General features: G+C 45.9%; 1 protein-coding gene across 5 annotated transcripts in view; it reads left to right on the top strand.

Annotated features, from left to right (window-relative positions):
* Nucleotides 1-15,036, top strand: part of ANKRD11 (ankyrin repeat domain 11) — a 187,874-nt gene that overhangs the window by 57,162 nt on the left and 115,676 nt on the right. Inside the window, exon 1 of one of the 5 annotated variants that reach the window (XM_023507485.1) lies at nucleotides 14,394-14,412. The exons of the other annotated variants lie outside the window; for them this stretch is intronic. The gene's annotated coding sequence lies outside the window, so the exon portion shown is untranslated. Of the gene's footprint in view, nucleotides 1-14,393; nucleotides 14,413-15,036 lie in introns of those variants that run through there. 5 annotated transcript variants of the gene reach the window in all.

Below are 15,036 nucleotides of genomic sequence, written 5' to 3'. Positions count from 1 at the left end.
GGGTTCAAACCCAGCCCTGGCCAAAAACCTGCAAAAAAAAAATTTTTTTTTTTTCCCCAGAGGTCCTTTGTGAGCTCTGCCAGGCCTCTGCTCTCTAGGAGGCTCTGGGCTCTGTCCTCTGTGGCTCCTGTGCTGTTAACTTGGATGGGTGAGGAAGTTTTAGGCCTGGCTTGCCCTTTTCATATTGGTGGATTCATGTTTATTACTTTTCTAAATAAGTGTATTTTTTAGAACTTAGTTGCGGCTGACCTTGATTTTGCTTTCAGTGGGAAGGTCTTTAATTTCTAGACTGAACTTGGGGCTCTAAACTGGAGTGGATGGATGTGATGCCTGCCAGAAGTGCATCAGGGGAGCTGCTGTGGGAAGGTTCTCCTAGGAGCCTGAGGTCACGGGGTAGGGGTGCTGCATGTGTCGACTGTTGGATTACACAGGGTAGGTTCAGGGTGTCAGAATTAGTTCTGCATGTCTTTGAGATAATTCTTTCTTTTTTCTTTTTTTGCAGTTTTTTTGGCCAGGGCTGGGTTTGAACCCCCTACCTCTGGCATATGGGGCTGGTGCTTTACTCTTTTGAGCCACAGGTGCTGCCCTGCTTTTAGATTTTTATTTATTCACAGATCATGTGTAATATATTTCTGCTCATGACTCATAGGTAGAATTATCTATACTTAAAAACCCCATCTTTCAAAAAAGTTTTTTTAATAACAGTGGTATCTACTTGAAGCTTAAGCATTATAAGGAGGGAATATAAATTTTTTCTTTCTTTCTTTATTTTTTTTGGAGACAGAGTGTCACTGTTTTTTTGTAGAGCCAGAGTCTGTCTTTATTGCCCTCAGTAGAGTGCTTTGGCGTCACACTGCTTACAGCAACCTCCAGCTACTGGGCTTAGGCGATTCTCTTGCTTCAGCCTCCCGAGCAGCTGGGATTACAGGTGCCTGCCACAATGCCCAGCTATTTTTTTGTTGCAGTATGGCTGGAGCCAGATTTGAACCCACCACCCTCAGTATATGGGGCCAGCACCCTACCCACTGAGCCATAGGTGCCACCCGAGTGTCACTTTTTTTTATAATGCCCATTGCCCGATCTACAGTGCAGTGTCATAATGACAACTCACCTCAAACTCAAACTTCTGGGCTCAAGCAATCCTCCTGCCTCAGCCTCCCGATTAGCTGGCTGGGACTACAGGCACCCAGCTAATCTTTCCTATTTTTTGTAGTGATAGGGTCTCACTCTTGCTCAGGGTGGTCTTCAACTTCTAAGCTCAAGCTATCTATCCTCTGGCCTCAGCCTCTCAGAATGTTGTGATGATAGGGTTGAGTCACCACACCTGGCTCAACCATAACTTTAAAAATGAATGAGAGGATAGGCCAGCCGCAGTGGCTCACGCCTGTAATCCCAGTACTCTGGGAGGCTCAGGCGGGTGGATCACCTGAGCTCACGGGTTCAAGACCAGCCTGAGTAAGAGCAAGGCTCCTTCTCTAAAAATAGCTGGGAGTTGTGGTGTGCACCTGTAGTCCCAGCTACTCGGGAGGCTGACAGAAGAGAATTGTTTGAGCCCAAGAGTTGGCGGTTGCTGTGACATCATGGCACTCTGCTCAGGGTGTCTGAGACTCTGTCTCCAAAAAAAAAAAAAAAAAACCAAACCACCAGTTAATGATTTTGCTTCTAAGGAAATAAAATACTGACTGTTATAAAAAAAAGTTATGGTTGACAAAAATATGTTAAATTCAGAATTCTATTCACTTAGCTTAAAAAGTAGCTAAGTTTATTTAAGAGCAAAATATAAAAAAATTTTAAAAGGTGCACCATTATTTAATTGTTTAAGGTTTTCTCAACCGACAGTTGCCTTAGTTATTAATAATTTCATAATTATCTCAGATGATTATAGTAATTTTATTCAAACAAAAAATAGTAAAAGATTTTTGGTTTATAAGTATATCTTATACTTAAATGTCACTGTTAAAAGGTTATTTATTAATTTCTTTTTTCTTTTCTTTTTCTTAAATGTTCTTTTTTTTTTTTTAATTGAATGGTAACTATGTACATTAAGGCACTTCTGGGGTACAGTGTGGGATTTTCACACATAATCTGAAACACTTCCATCAAACTGGTTAACATAGCCTTCATGTCATTTTCTTGGTTATTGTTTTAAAACATTCACATTCTACTCTTAGAAAGATTCACTTGTACCCTTGTAGGATAAACCTCAGAAGTGATTAATTTCTTTTTTCAAGACAGAGTCTTACCACTTTGCCCTCTGGAGTGCTGTGGTGTCACAGCTCACAGCAACCTCAAACTATTGGGCATAAACTATTCTCTTGCCTTAGCCCCCCAAGTATCGGGATTACAGGCACCTGCCACAGCACCCAGCTATTTTTCATTGCAGTGGTCATTGTTGCTTACCCAGCCTGGGGGTGTATGTGGGCGGTGCCATAACCACTGTGCCTAATATATTTTTTTGAGATGAGGTCTCACTATGTTGCCTAGGCTGGCCAGCATACTCCAGGCCCCAGGCTGTCCTCTCACCTCACTAGCAGCTGGAAGGATAGGGACACAGCACTGTGCTCACTTCACAATGTATCTGCCGAACAGCTGAGCAGAGCACCTAGATGGTCTTAATGTCCAGGGCAAACCCTATCTGAAGTACTCATGTGACACTTGTGTTGGAAGCAGTGTGTCTTTTTTTTAAATAGAGGCAGAGTCTCACTTTATCGTCCTCAGTAGAGCGTGCATCACACAGCTCACAGCAACCTCCAAATCCTGGGCTTAGGCGATTCTCTTGCCTTAGCCTCCAGAGTAGCTGGGACTATAGGTGCCCACAATGCCCAGCTATTTTTTGGTAGCAGTTTGGCTGGGCCAGGTTTGAAGACGCCACCCTCGGTATATGGGGCTGGTGCTCTACTCACTGAGCCACAGGCGCCACCTAAACAGTGTGTCTTTTCCATGTGAATTGCTCTTGTGGTTGAGGGTGTTTTCCAGGAGAGAAACTTGAAATAACATGTTTTAACAGAAGGAAATTTTACTCCACTTTTCTAAGTGGGGAATCTTCCCTTTTGCCCAGGAGTCTCCTGTCATTGGAAGAGTGTGTATGGATGTGCCAAAACATCTGTGCTCACAGCCGATTGTTCTTCTAGAACTGGTGGGCATTTACAGATAACAGACGTTTTGATTAGTTTCTCATATCATTCAGTTCTTTTCTCGTTGAACTAAATGTAGAGACTGAAGTAAAAAAGCATGTTATTCCAGCTCGGCACCTGTTGCTCAGTGGTAAGGGTGCCGGCCATGTGCACCTGGGCTGGTGGGTTTGAACCTGGCCTGGGCCAGCTAAACAATAATAGCAACAATAAAAAAATAGCCAGGTATTGTGGCAGGTGCCTGTAGTTCCAGCAACTTGGGAGGCTGAGGCAAGAGAATTGCTTAAGCCCAAGAGTTTGAGGTTGCTGTGAGCTGTGACACCACAGTACTCTACCTAGGAGGACATAGTGAAACTCTGTCTCAAAAAAAACCAAAAGCATGTTGTTCCTTAAATTGAAGGACTGAAAGCTCACTTGTGTGCGAAGAGCTGGCTGTGGGTACCTGGTGGGTGTTGGGCGCCCCAGCAGGTGTTTTGCTGTGTGCACATGAGCCCCACTCCTCCACCCTGCAGTGGGCCGTGTTCTGGCTCCTGTGTGCAGTCTTCCCAATGAGAGTGTGACAAGCCAGGATGGCACTGCCCCTCCCCCGCCCCCTCAGCATTCTAGCAGTTTCTCCACCTGTCACTTTATTGCCTTCCTCATTTGATACCTACCAAACACATGGTCTCTAGGTCCAGGGCTCTGACTTGAGTCTTGTGACTTCATCTGTATGTGTGCAAATGTGCCATCCTCACGACTCCTTTTCATAAGTAAGGATTTGGTTGTGACCCCTAGAGTAGGTTCTGGATCCCAGGAACTTTGTGGAATTCACACAGGAGAGCTGTTGGCTAGCTTTTGACCTGCTGGCCAGTGGGTGACCAGTAGCACACACCCCTGCCGCCTTAATGAGCAGAGCTCAGGTGACGGTGCTGAGTGACACATGGGGTGGGGAGTGGGGTGGGGACTTGACTGCCTTGCTCCTCTTGGCTAGGATAAGTGTAGTGGAATCCTTTAATCTTTATAGCATTCTTTCTCAAACCAGGCCTCTCCATCTTATTTTGGAGAGGACAGGCAGTGAGGATTCTCAAGTTAGAGAAGAATGGCTGCATGATGATTCTTTCTTTATTCTTTTTTTTGGAGACAGATTCTCACTCTTTCCTGCATGCTAGAGTGCTGTGGTCTTAGCCTAGGTCACAGCAACCTCAAACTCCTGGGCTCAAGTGATCTTCCTGCCTCAGCCTCCCAAGTAGCTGGGACGACAGATGCTAGCCACACCATGAAAATTTTTCTATTTTGGGTAGAGATGGGGTCTGGCTCTTGTTCAGGCTGGTCTGGAACTCTCCAGCTTCAGTGATGCTCCTGCTTTGGGCTTCCAGAGTGCTTGGATCATAGGCATTAGCCACTGAACTTGGCCGACAAAGCTCCTCTTCTCAGTAGGAGTAATTTGGGTTTGAAACTTTTGCATTTAGAGACCACTGCCTTGTCTCCATGTCTCTTCCTCAGATAATGTGTTAAAAAAAAGAATTGAGCCTTGGTGCTTGTAGCTCAGCAGCTAGGGCGCCAGACACACGCAAGCTGTCGGGTTCAAATCTAGCCTGGGCCTGCCAAACAACAATGACAGCTGCAATCAAAAAATTATCTGGATGTTGTGGCAGGCACTTGTAGTCCCAGCCACTTGGGTGGCTGAGGCAAGAGAAATTGCTTAAGCCCAATAATTTGAGGTTACCGTGAGCTGTGACGCCATGGAACTCTACTGAGGGCAACAATGAGACTCTGTCTCCAAAAAAAAAAAAAAGAATTGAATGATCTGAGAATCAAATCGAAAGAATGGAATTTCGTATTTTGGTGCAGCTAGTGTCCAAATGCAGGTGATGGTTTTCTTCAGCATTCTTGGACACTGAGGCAGATAGCAGCTCCTCTAGTCTCCTTACTAGGCTCTGAGGCTCACCCCACCCCTGGTCCTGCTCCTTTTGGGGGGTCTTTTGATTTGAGAGCACCATGTTCGTGAGTTTGGGGACAACTGTGCAATGCTGCTTTTCTCTTCTGTGATAATGTATTTTGAGGCTCGGCGCATGTAGCTCAAGTGGCTAGAGTGCCAGCCACATATACCAGAGCTGGCAGGTTCAAATCTAGCCTGGTCCTGACAAAGAACAAAGAATGGCTGCAATTAAAAAATAGCCGGGCATTGTGGCGGGCACCTGAGGTCCCAGCTACTTGGGAAGCTGAGGTAAGAGAATCCCTTAAGCCCAAGAGTTTGAGGTCTCTATGACCTGTGACACCACAGCACTCTACCCAGGGTGATAGCTTAAGGCTGTCTAATGAAAAAAAAAAAAGATAATGTATTTTGAAAGCTGGTTGGTGTTAGTGTAATGGAGAAGGGAGTTTGTTACCTGGACCTGCCACTGGAGGCACACCTGTGTTGTCTGGAGGTGGGCAGTCTGGCAAGGAGAAAGTGGAAGCCTGCTGAGTAGTCTGTAGGTCAGGCCAGCAAGAGGGGTAAGAGTTCTGGGACTCTGGGGCATGGAATCTGTTTGAAAGATCATAAGCTGAGTGGATCAAAAGTATAAAAGTGTGCAGAGGCCCAGGGAGAGAGTTTTTAATCAAAGCTGTGCACACCACTGGCTTTAGTTGATAAAACCCTGAGTGTACCATGTAGGGACGGTAGGTTTTGTGAAGGTTTTCCCTGGTTGTTTGTGGTGTGTGTGTCTCTTCCAGAGCATGGTATAAAGTGTGTTTCTCATTGTGGGGTTGATATTTGAAAGTTTGAGAAACGCTGATTGTCCCTTGTTAGCTGTGAGTTCTTACACAGTGAGGATGACTAAGTTGTTGTGATGATGTGGGTGTGGCTGAGTCAGAAACTAGGGTGGTGGCAGCAGGGAGACAGCAGTGTCTAGGATGGGAATGGGTAGAGGGGAAGACGGGGCGGGGTCATTGGAGCCTGAGCAGGCAGTGGGCTGGGGCTGGGGCTCTCAACAGGAGAGAGCTGTTGTGATCCAGTGTCCCAAGTTGGACACTAATGTGACTGTTCCAGGGAGCTCTGCTGTGAGGAGTTGCAGTTGAACAGCTCAAGGAGGGCAGTCAGCAAGAGAAACTGGGGAAGAGGGAGGCCAGATCAGACTGGGCCAGTGATGCTCTTGACCCAAGGGAGGATGAACTGAGCCTGCCCTGAGTGAGTTGGGAGGCGTGAGATGGTAGCTTGGTGCTGGCTTCAGTGTCCGGTTGATTGTGTGACCCTTAGGGCACAGCCTCTGCAGCCTGAACACAGGCCTGTCTTGAGGGCAGGTGGTGTGCCTGCTTAGAACTTGGTTTCTCACAAGGAAAATGGAGACCATGGTGTCAGCTTGAAATGTTGCTGTCAGGGTTAGAGGGCACACCTCGGAGAGCCCAGGCTGGTTTGCGTGCCTGTGTGGGCAGTGGTGTGTAGGCAGGGACTGCCCCTTCCAGCTTGCCTGCTGCCTTGCAGTGCACTAGGACTATTTAGACGGGGCATGTCCATGACCGCACACAGCTCCGCAGACTGCCAACAGGGCATACTCTGGTCGCCAGCTCATTTTGGTGTATTTTTTGTCCACCTGCCTTTTGCTACCTGAGAGTTCTGTGAGGTGATTTCTGGGGTGTTTCACAGACTATGGACAGCGGGAGGTGCTGGTTGGTCAGAGGCCTTGTGGGAATCACTGGCCTTGGGGAAGAGGCTGGGTGGGGATAGGTTGGCTCCTGGGCTGGAGCTCCTGTCCCTTGGCTTGCCTGTCCAGTGGCCCTCCAAGGGGTTGCAAGAGCTCTTGTTTGGTGGGGGAGAAAGTGCACCAGGTAGGAGCCTGAGCTTATAGGTTCGAGATAGCCTGAGCCAGAGCAAGACCCTGTCTCTAAAAATAGCTGGGTATTTTGGTGGGCACCTAGGGTGGGAGCCTCGAGAGGCTTAGGCAAGAGAATCACTTGAGCCCAAGGGAGGTTTCTGTGAGCTATGATGCTGCAGCACTCTACCCAGCTGACAAAGTCAGACTCTGTCTCAACAAAAAAGAAAAAAAGTGCACCAGGTGGTGGTGGTGGGTGCCCAGGTAGAGCTAATGAACATGATTTTCAGACAGGAGTGTGAGAGACTACACATAAGCAACAATCTCCTTTTTTTGTGCCTTAAAGTAGCAAGTTGATTTAGTTCCCAGTGTGCAGGAGTGAAACTGTGGAGTAGTGTTTCAGGACAGTGATCAGCCTGCTGTGGGAGCCTCCGCCAGCAAGTCCTCAGACACTGACGGAGCTTCGTCCTTAGTACAGGAAGAGCATACCTGCCTTGTAAGGACCTCTGTGGGTGAGGCCTGGGCACCCACTTCTGCCTCTCAGTCCTGTGATGGCAGAGTCTTGTGGTCTCAGCTGCCTCCCTCCATTTGCATGGAGTCACTGCCTTTTAGGTGTTCAAATGTTTACAAAATATTTTCTACATATTGGCCACCTCTTCGTAAAATTTTGACTATTTTGTAAATAAAAGTACAGTTAGCTAGACTGTCCCCTTTTCCCTGTCTATGGTGATTTTTGAAAGAGGAGTGCAAATTCAGGGACAGTTGTGTTTTTAGAGGAAAGACTATTGTGTTGGATATTGAAGTATCCTATACTTTTAGAACTAAAGAGGTTTTAGGGATTATCAAATCAATACTCTTGTTTTATAGATTAATCATCTGATTTTTTTTTTTTTGAGACGGAGCCTCAAGCTGTCCCCCTGGGTAGAGTGCCATGGCTTTACAGCTCACAGCAACCTCCAACTCCTGGGCTCAAGCGAGTCTCCTGCCTCCACCTCCCAAGTAGCTGGGACCACAGGCACTCACCACAACGCCCGGCTATTTTTTGGTTGCAGCCGTCATTGTTGTTTTGGCGGGTCCGGGCTGGGGATTCGAACCTGCCACCGTAGGTGTACATGGCTGGCGCCTTAGCCGGTTGAGCTATAGGCGCTGAGCCAATCATCTGATTTTTTTCTCCTTAGTACTTAAAAAGTCCTTTTAGGAAAACCTGGCATCCCACGAATAGTAGACATTTCTACTGTGTCTTCCTACTTTTCTTTCTTTCTTTCTTTCTTTTTTTTTTTTGTAGAGACAGAGTCTCACTCTGTCGCCCTTGGTAGAGTGCTATGGCATCACATAGCTCACAGCAACCTCCAATTCCTGGGCTCAGGCCATTCTCTTGCCTCAGCCTCCTGAGTAACTGGGACTTTAGGGGCTTGCCACAATGCCTGGCTTTTTTTGTTGTTGTTGTTGCAGTTTGGCTGGGGCCGGGTTTGAACCTGCCACCCTCGGTATATGGGGTCAGCTGCCCTACCCACTGAGCTACAGTCACTGCCTACTGTGTCTTCCTACACTTTTTATTTTTCCTTCAGTTTTGGCAGGGGCTAGGCTTGAACCCACCACCTCCGGTATATGGGGCTGGCACCCTACTCCTTGAGCCACAGGCGCCGCCCCCTGTATTCCTACTCTTAAGAAAAGTTTGATGGAAACTTTTGTAGTTCTATAAGTTACAGCATGTAACATGTTCAAAGGAAAACATTTATAATCTCACATTGGAGGTTTGGATCCCTTGTCTAGTTTTGGGAAAAAGATAGTTGGACATTTGATGGGCATTGCATTAAATGAGCAGGTCACCTTGAGGAGTGCTGCTGTTTTAACATTCTGTTTTAAAATCCATAAACATAGGGTTTTTCCCCTTTTATTTATATGTTTAATTTATTTCAATAATGCTTTCTAGGTTCCTGTGTATGAGTTTTGTAAATATTTGGTTAAACTTACTGCTTTCTTTTCTTTTTATAAATGGAAATGTTTTCTTATTTATTTATATTTATTTTTAGTTGAGTCAGGGGGCCTCACTCTTGGCTCAGGCTGGTCTTGAACTCCTGAGCTTAAGGGATCCTCCTTCCTCAGCTTCCCGGAGTGCTAGGATCACAGGCGTGAGTCAGCCTAGAAATATTTTCTTAGAAATTTTCAGATTGCTTATTTTTAGTGTATGGTAATACAATTGTATCTTGATCTTGTATCATAAATCTTTGCTAAATTTATTCTAAGAGTTTTTGTTCCCTTTGGGAAGATTCCTTAAGGCTTTTACATTGCCTTTTTTTTGAGACAGAGTCTCACCTTGTCACCTTCCTTAGAGTGCTGTGACATCATAGCTCACAGCAACCCCTAGCTCTTGGGCTTAGGCAATTCTCTTGCCTCAGTCTCCCGAGTAGCTGGGACTACAGGCACCCGCCACAGTGCCTGGCTATTTTTTTGTTGCAGTTTGGCTGGGGCAGGGTTTAAACCTACCACCCTCAGTATATGGGGCCCACTGAGCCACAGGCGCTGCCTTTTTTTTTTTTGAGACAGAGTCTTATTTTGTCACCCTTGGTAGAGTGCCGAGTAGAGTGTGGATGCATCACAGCTCACAGCAACCTCAAACTCTTGGGCTTAAGGGATTCTCTTGCCTCAGCCTCCAAAGTAGCTGGGTCTACTGGCGCCTGCCACAATGCCAGGCTATTTTGTTGTTGTTGTTATCATCGTCGTTGTTTAGCAGGCCTAGGTCAGGTTTGAACTCACCAGCCCAGGTGGAGGTGCATGTGGCTGGCGCCCTGACTACTGAGCTCCAGGTGCCAAGCCTTACATTACTTTTTTAAAGGTGAGTTTTCTAGCTGGGCCCATGTCACTTCCCTATGTTTTGGTTCATCGTGGTCAGTTTCTGCTCTGCGGACATGGATTGGTATGTAGCTTCTCTGAGGTTCTGTCTTTGTAGGTCTTACCCTGAAGGAGGAAGTATAGGATGTTTGCAGTTATTTCTGTGAAGAGACTTGGGTAGTGTGAGAACATTTCTTTCTGCAACCGTACCTGGTTCTGAGGCTCCTCTTCATAAAAGTCGGGCTGTTAGTTAGTATTGCTCAACTTGTGCTGTTAATGTTTTTCTTTTTTTTTTTTTGAGACAAAGCCTCAAGCTGTCCCCCTGGGTAGAGTACTGTGGCATCATAGCTCACAGCAACCTCCAACTCCTGGGCTGAAGCAAGTCTCCTGCTTCTGCCTCCCAAGTAGCTGGGACCACGGGCGCTTGCCACAATGCCGGGCTATTTTTTGGTTGCAGTCATCATTGTTGTTTGGCGGCCTGGGCTAGATTCAAACCCACTACCTTAGGTGTATGTGGCTGGTGCCTTAGGCGCTTGAGCCACAGGTGCTGAGCCATTGTGTTGTTAATTTTGGGGACATAAAACATGTTGTGAGAGCTTGTGAATAAATTAGCCATTTCCTAGCAGCTCCCCACCAAGGAACATTTCTAGTACCCATGGCTGACCATAAGTAAAGTGGTAAGGGCAGCGCTGAGCCCCAGAGAAAGGCAGATAGCAACAAAGTTGTGTTTTCTTTGGGATTTTTCCCTTTAAGTATGATGCTGATGCTGATTTGGAATTCTCTGGGTTTGCTCAAAGTGAAAATGATGTTAGTTATCTTATTTCTCTTTCTTTCTTTTTTTTTTCTTGGAGACAGAGTCTCAAACTGTCGCCCTATGTAGAGTACGGAGGCGTCACAGATCACAGCAACCTCAAACTCCTGCGCCCAAGTGATTTTCCTGCCTCAGCCTCCCAGGTAGCTGGGACTACAAGAGCCACAACACCTGGCTATTCTTTTTTGTTATAGTTGTCATTGTTGTTTGGTGGGCATGGGCTGGATTCAAACCCACCAGCTCCGGTGTATGTGGCTGGCGCCCTAGCCACTTGGTGCCAAGCCCTTTTTTTTTTTTTTTTTCCCTAAATAGGGTCTTGCTCTGTTTTCTGGGCTGGAGTGCTGTGGTCTGATCATAGCTCACTGCCGCCTGAGCTTGAGTAATCCATCCTCCTGAGTCTCTCAAGTGGCCAGTTTGACAATAGTCTCAGGTGCTGCCTCGTTGGGTCAGGCACCTTGAGGTAGGCTGCTGGGAGTGTTGGTGTCTCCTCTAGAGAGCTGCTCGGCTGTGTGTTTGCCCCAGCTCTGCGTGTGTATTTGAACTTAAAGATTGCTCCTCACTAGTATCTTCAAACCCAAGCCCGTGCCTCTGCTCACAGCCCTTCTCAACAGGGCACACCCCACTCTTCTGTGGGGAGTATAGGACAGAGGGAGGCTGAGTATGGCCACTGTGCAGAACTGGGGCCCAGCTGTGCTAATGTTCAGCTGGTGTGTTTGGGTGGCTGCCTTGGACGTGGTTGGCCAGTCTAACTTATGCTCATGAGAACTATGGTTTTATAAGATCGTGATTGAAAAAGTGACTCCCTGGCGAACAGTGCTTTAAGTCCTGGGTGCTAAGGGCAGTTCAGTAAGCCCAGTCTTTCCTGATTTGGAGTCCTAGGAATTGAGGACATTCTGAAGGTGGGTAAAGGGAGGAAGTTCTCCCCTGTGAGGGCTTGAGCAGCAGTCAGTGCTTGTAAAGGAGAGTGTGCAGCCTGCTGGACACTCAGGGGTGATGGTGTCTCTTATATTTACTGAGGTCATGTCAGTGTGGGTAGAAGAATCGCTCATCTTATACTGAGTGGAAATTATGATCATGTGGGAGTGAATTAAATAATCCATAAGTGTAGAAGTATAAGTAAAATTTTTCTGACATTTTTGGTTCTATTTGTGGAAAAAAGGGAGACTCTGTGTGGTGAAAACATTAGGAGTCTTGAACTTTTATTCTTTTCCAAAAATAATAATAATCATATCCGTCCTGGCTCCTCCTGAGCTTCTGTTTCCATGATGGGGACAGAGCTGTGGTCAGGGCTGGCTCACAGGGAGCATAGAGGGGAGCAGAGCTCACGGCACGAAGCTTTACACATCTGCACACTGCTGTGACCCAGCGCCTTGGACACCTGTCATTGTGTGGTGATGACATTTGAAATAGCCCATTATTATTAGCCATACTGACAGGACACCAAGATTTATTCTTCCTATGTGGCTTCCATTGGTGGTATTTTTTTGAAAGTTTGTTCTGTTCTGCCTCTAATGTGATCGGTAGCTCATTAAAGGTGTTGGTGAGATAAGATACAGTAAAAAGATAAATTTAGGCCTAGTGCTGTGGATCATGCCTATAATCTCATACTTTGGCAGGCTGAGACAGGAGTGTTGCTTAAGGGCAGTTGGAGTCTGCACGGAGCTATGATGATGCCACTGCATGCTAGTCTGGTAGACTGGGCCCAGAGCAAGACGCTGCCTCCAAAAAAAAAAAAGTAAGCTTAAAGTCTTGCAGTACTCCACCATTTAGAGGTGATTGCCACCAATGTTAAAAATGTTTTCTAGTTTTTCCCATGCAGATTGTATCTGGCAAACCTCCTTAGCTTTAGGACTGTCCTCTTATCCACTCTCAGTTCTATAGGTGGAAATATCCCTCTTTTTTTGTTTTTTTTTATTCCGCTGCCACTTCTCTGAAATATTTCTCTTTTGCTTTACTTGGATTCTTGTTAGGTTGTGCACAGTGATGACCCCTCCTGTCCCTGCTCCTTTATCTTCTGACCCTGTCCGAGTCTGTCTGTTCAGGTCTCTGTCCCTAGGCTGTCAGCTGGCCGTGGACCAGGGTGCCTGGTAGGTCTGCTTTGAGCATGGCTTGTTTGCAGTTGTGATAGAGGTCTCATTGTGAACATGTGTGTTAAATGAAACCTTTTCTCACATCTTAAAATATTTTTTCAGTGTTTATTCCAAATATCTTAGAGCAGTGGTTCTCAACCTTCCTCAAACCATGGCCCTTTAATACAGTTCCTGTGGGTAGCCACCCACAGGTTGAGAACTGCTATCTTAGAGGTTCTTGATTTGTTTGTACTATCTTCCAGAAACACTGGAGTCAGTTACCAAAGTATGTTCCCTTACCATGAAAATATCTTCAGACCAGGATTTAGGAGACTTGGGCTCTATTCTGACTTACTTTTGATACCCTGCGTGACCTTAGACAACAAAAAATCATACTTAGCTCACTCAATCCAAATCAGATTAAAGCAGCAGCTCCCAAGCTGTCTGTCCTGCAGGGGACATTTTTGGCTTGCTGGACTCTTGCATCTGGGAGGATGCTTCCCAGCATCTGGCCCAAAGCATCACTGGTACTGAGTTTGAGAATCATCGAGGTAAAGATGCCTCCCAGTTTGGGTTTCCTTGGAGATTCCAGCAGTAGTTGTTATTTCCATTTGCTGTTTTCTGGGATGGACACTCACCGCATGCTGTGTTTTTGTTACTGCTTTTAGAGGCAGGTAGAGGGGCTTTATGCTGTATTAGCTGCTTTCCATTAAAGTGAAGCTGTTCTTTTTTTTTGCAGTTTTTGTCCGGGGGCTGGGTTTGAACCCGCCACCTCCAGCATATGGGGCTGGCGCCCTACTCTTTTGAGCCACAGGCACTGTCCTCATGTTTGTTTTTAATAGTTCTCCAGGTTAGGAGCAGCTTTGGTAAACCAAGCCAGCACAGGAGCATGAAGACACAAAAATCTCCTTCCATCCTCCCAAAACACATGCATGCTGCAAGTGTCCATCAGGAATCCGCGTCCTTTGGACTCTTGAGTGCAGAGTGTGGGAACGGTGCTTCAGACAAGTCTGGGTGTCCTGGGAGCCGCCTCCTGTCCTGGGCTGTTTTTCCCTCACAGAGTCGGCACTTGGGATGTATTTCTAGGAGGGAGCTGGTGTCTGGATGGGCTTGTGGTAAAATGGAAGGGGTGGGGTTTCTTGGTTTTGTTTTCATTTATATTGGTTGTATTCTTGAAGATTTCAGTAGCTCTCTCTAGGGAGATGATACTGTTTCATTCTGTTTTCTTTATGGTTACTGTAGTACAACCTTTCCCTTTTAAAACGCTTGGTGAAAATGAAAATCACCTCATTATTTTCCTGCACTGTGTTTTTTGTTTTTTCTTTTTCTTTTTAAGACAGTGACTCTCTCTGTCACCCAAATTGAGTGCAGAGGCGTCATCACAGCTCACGGCAGCCTCTAGCTCCTGGGCCCACGTGATCTTCCCGCCTCAGCCTCTCAGGTGTTGGGATTACAAACTTGAGTTCCTGCTCTTTTTCTGTAGTTTAAAATTTAATATAATTCTTAATTTTGAAATTAGCTTTTAAAAAAATTATGTTATTAGAAATGTTAATTGTGTTTATATGTCAAGACTGTTAAGTATAAGAAGTTTGAAGAGCTTCTAAAAATCTGATATAATGATTCTTCAAAATTATATGTAGTTGTTTGTTCTTTTTTTGCTGTCCTTTGGAATTTACCTTCTCACTTTTGTCACAGCTCATAGGAACCTCAAACTCCTGGGCTCAAGCCATTCTCTTGCCTCAGCCTCCTGAGTAGCTGGGACTACAGGCACCCACCACAACACCTGGCTATTTTTAGAGGTGGGGTCTCCCTCTTGCTTAGTCTGTTCTCCAGCCTGGGAGCTCATGCAATCCACCTGCCTTGGCCTCCCAAAGAAAAATAAGCTTTTGTCTCTGTACTTTATATTCCTGGTTGTAAATTATAGAAATAAATTATTTCAGTTAATCAGAAAATGGAAGAATGACTCCTACTGCTGGTGTCCTGCCTTCTGTTTCCCTGTGAAGTTGGCTGGGAGGTGGTTGTGGTGGGCAGGGGCTGTGCAGGCTCAGTTTGGGTTCTGTAGTGATTGTTAGAGTAGAAATATGAGAACCCGTATCTGTCCCCAGCACTGTGGGAAGCTCAGCACCTTCCCAGTTGGTGCTCCTTGCCCATACCAGTGCTACCAAAGGGAACCATTATTTTGAATTTTATAATTTTTATTTTTTTTTGGCCAGGTCCGGATTTGAACCCACCACCTAAGGCATATGGGGCTGGCACCCTACTCCTTACTCTACTCCTTGAGCCATAGGCACCGCCCACTTTTATAATTTTTAAAAGATTTTTACTGAAGTTTTACCCTATATATAGTAAATGAAATGTTACATTTCATGTACTTTTGAGACCTATAGGTATATTTGATATATTCCTCTTTTTTTTTTTTTTTT

This window comes from Otolemur garnettii, unplaced genomic scaffold (genome assembly GCF_000181295.1).
Source record: "Otolemur garnettii isolate 467f Iridium unplaced genomic scaffold, OtoGar3 scaffold00185, whole genome shotgun sequence".
In the NCBI taxonomy this organism is placed as follows: domain Eukaryota; kingdom Metazoa; phylum Chordata; class Mammalia; order Primates; family Galagidae; genus Otolemur; species Otolemur garnettii.
The sequence above is the reverse complement of the archived record's forward strand: the minus strand, read 5'-3'. Positions and strand labels throughout refer to the sequence as shown.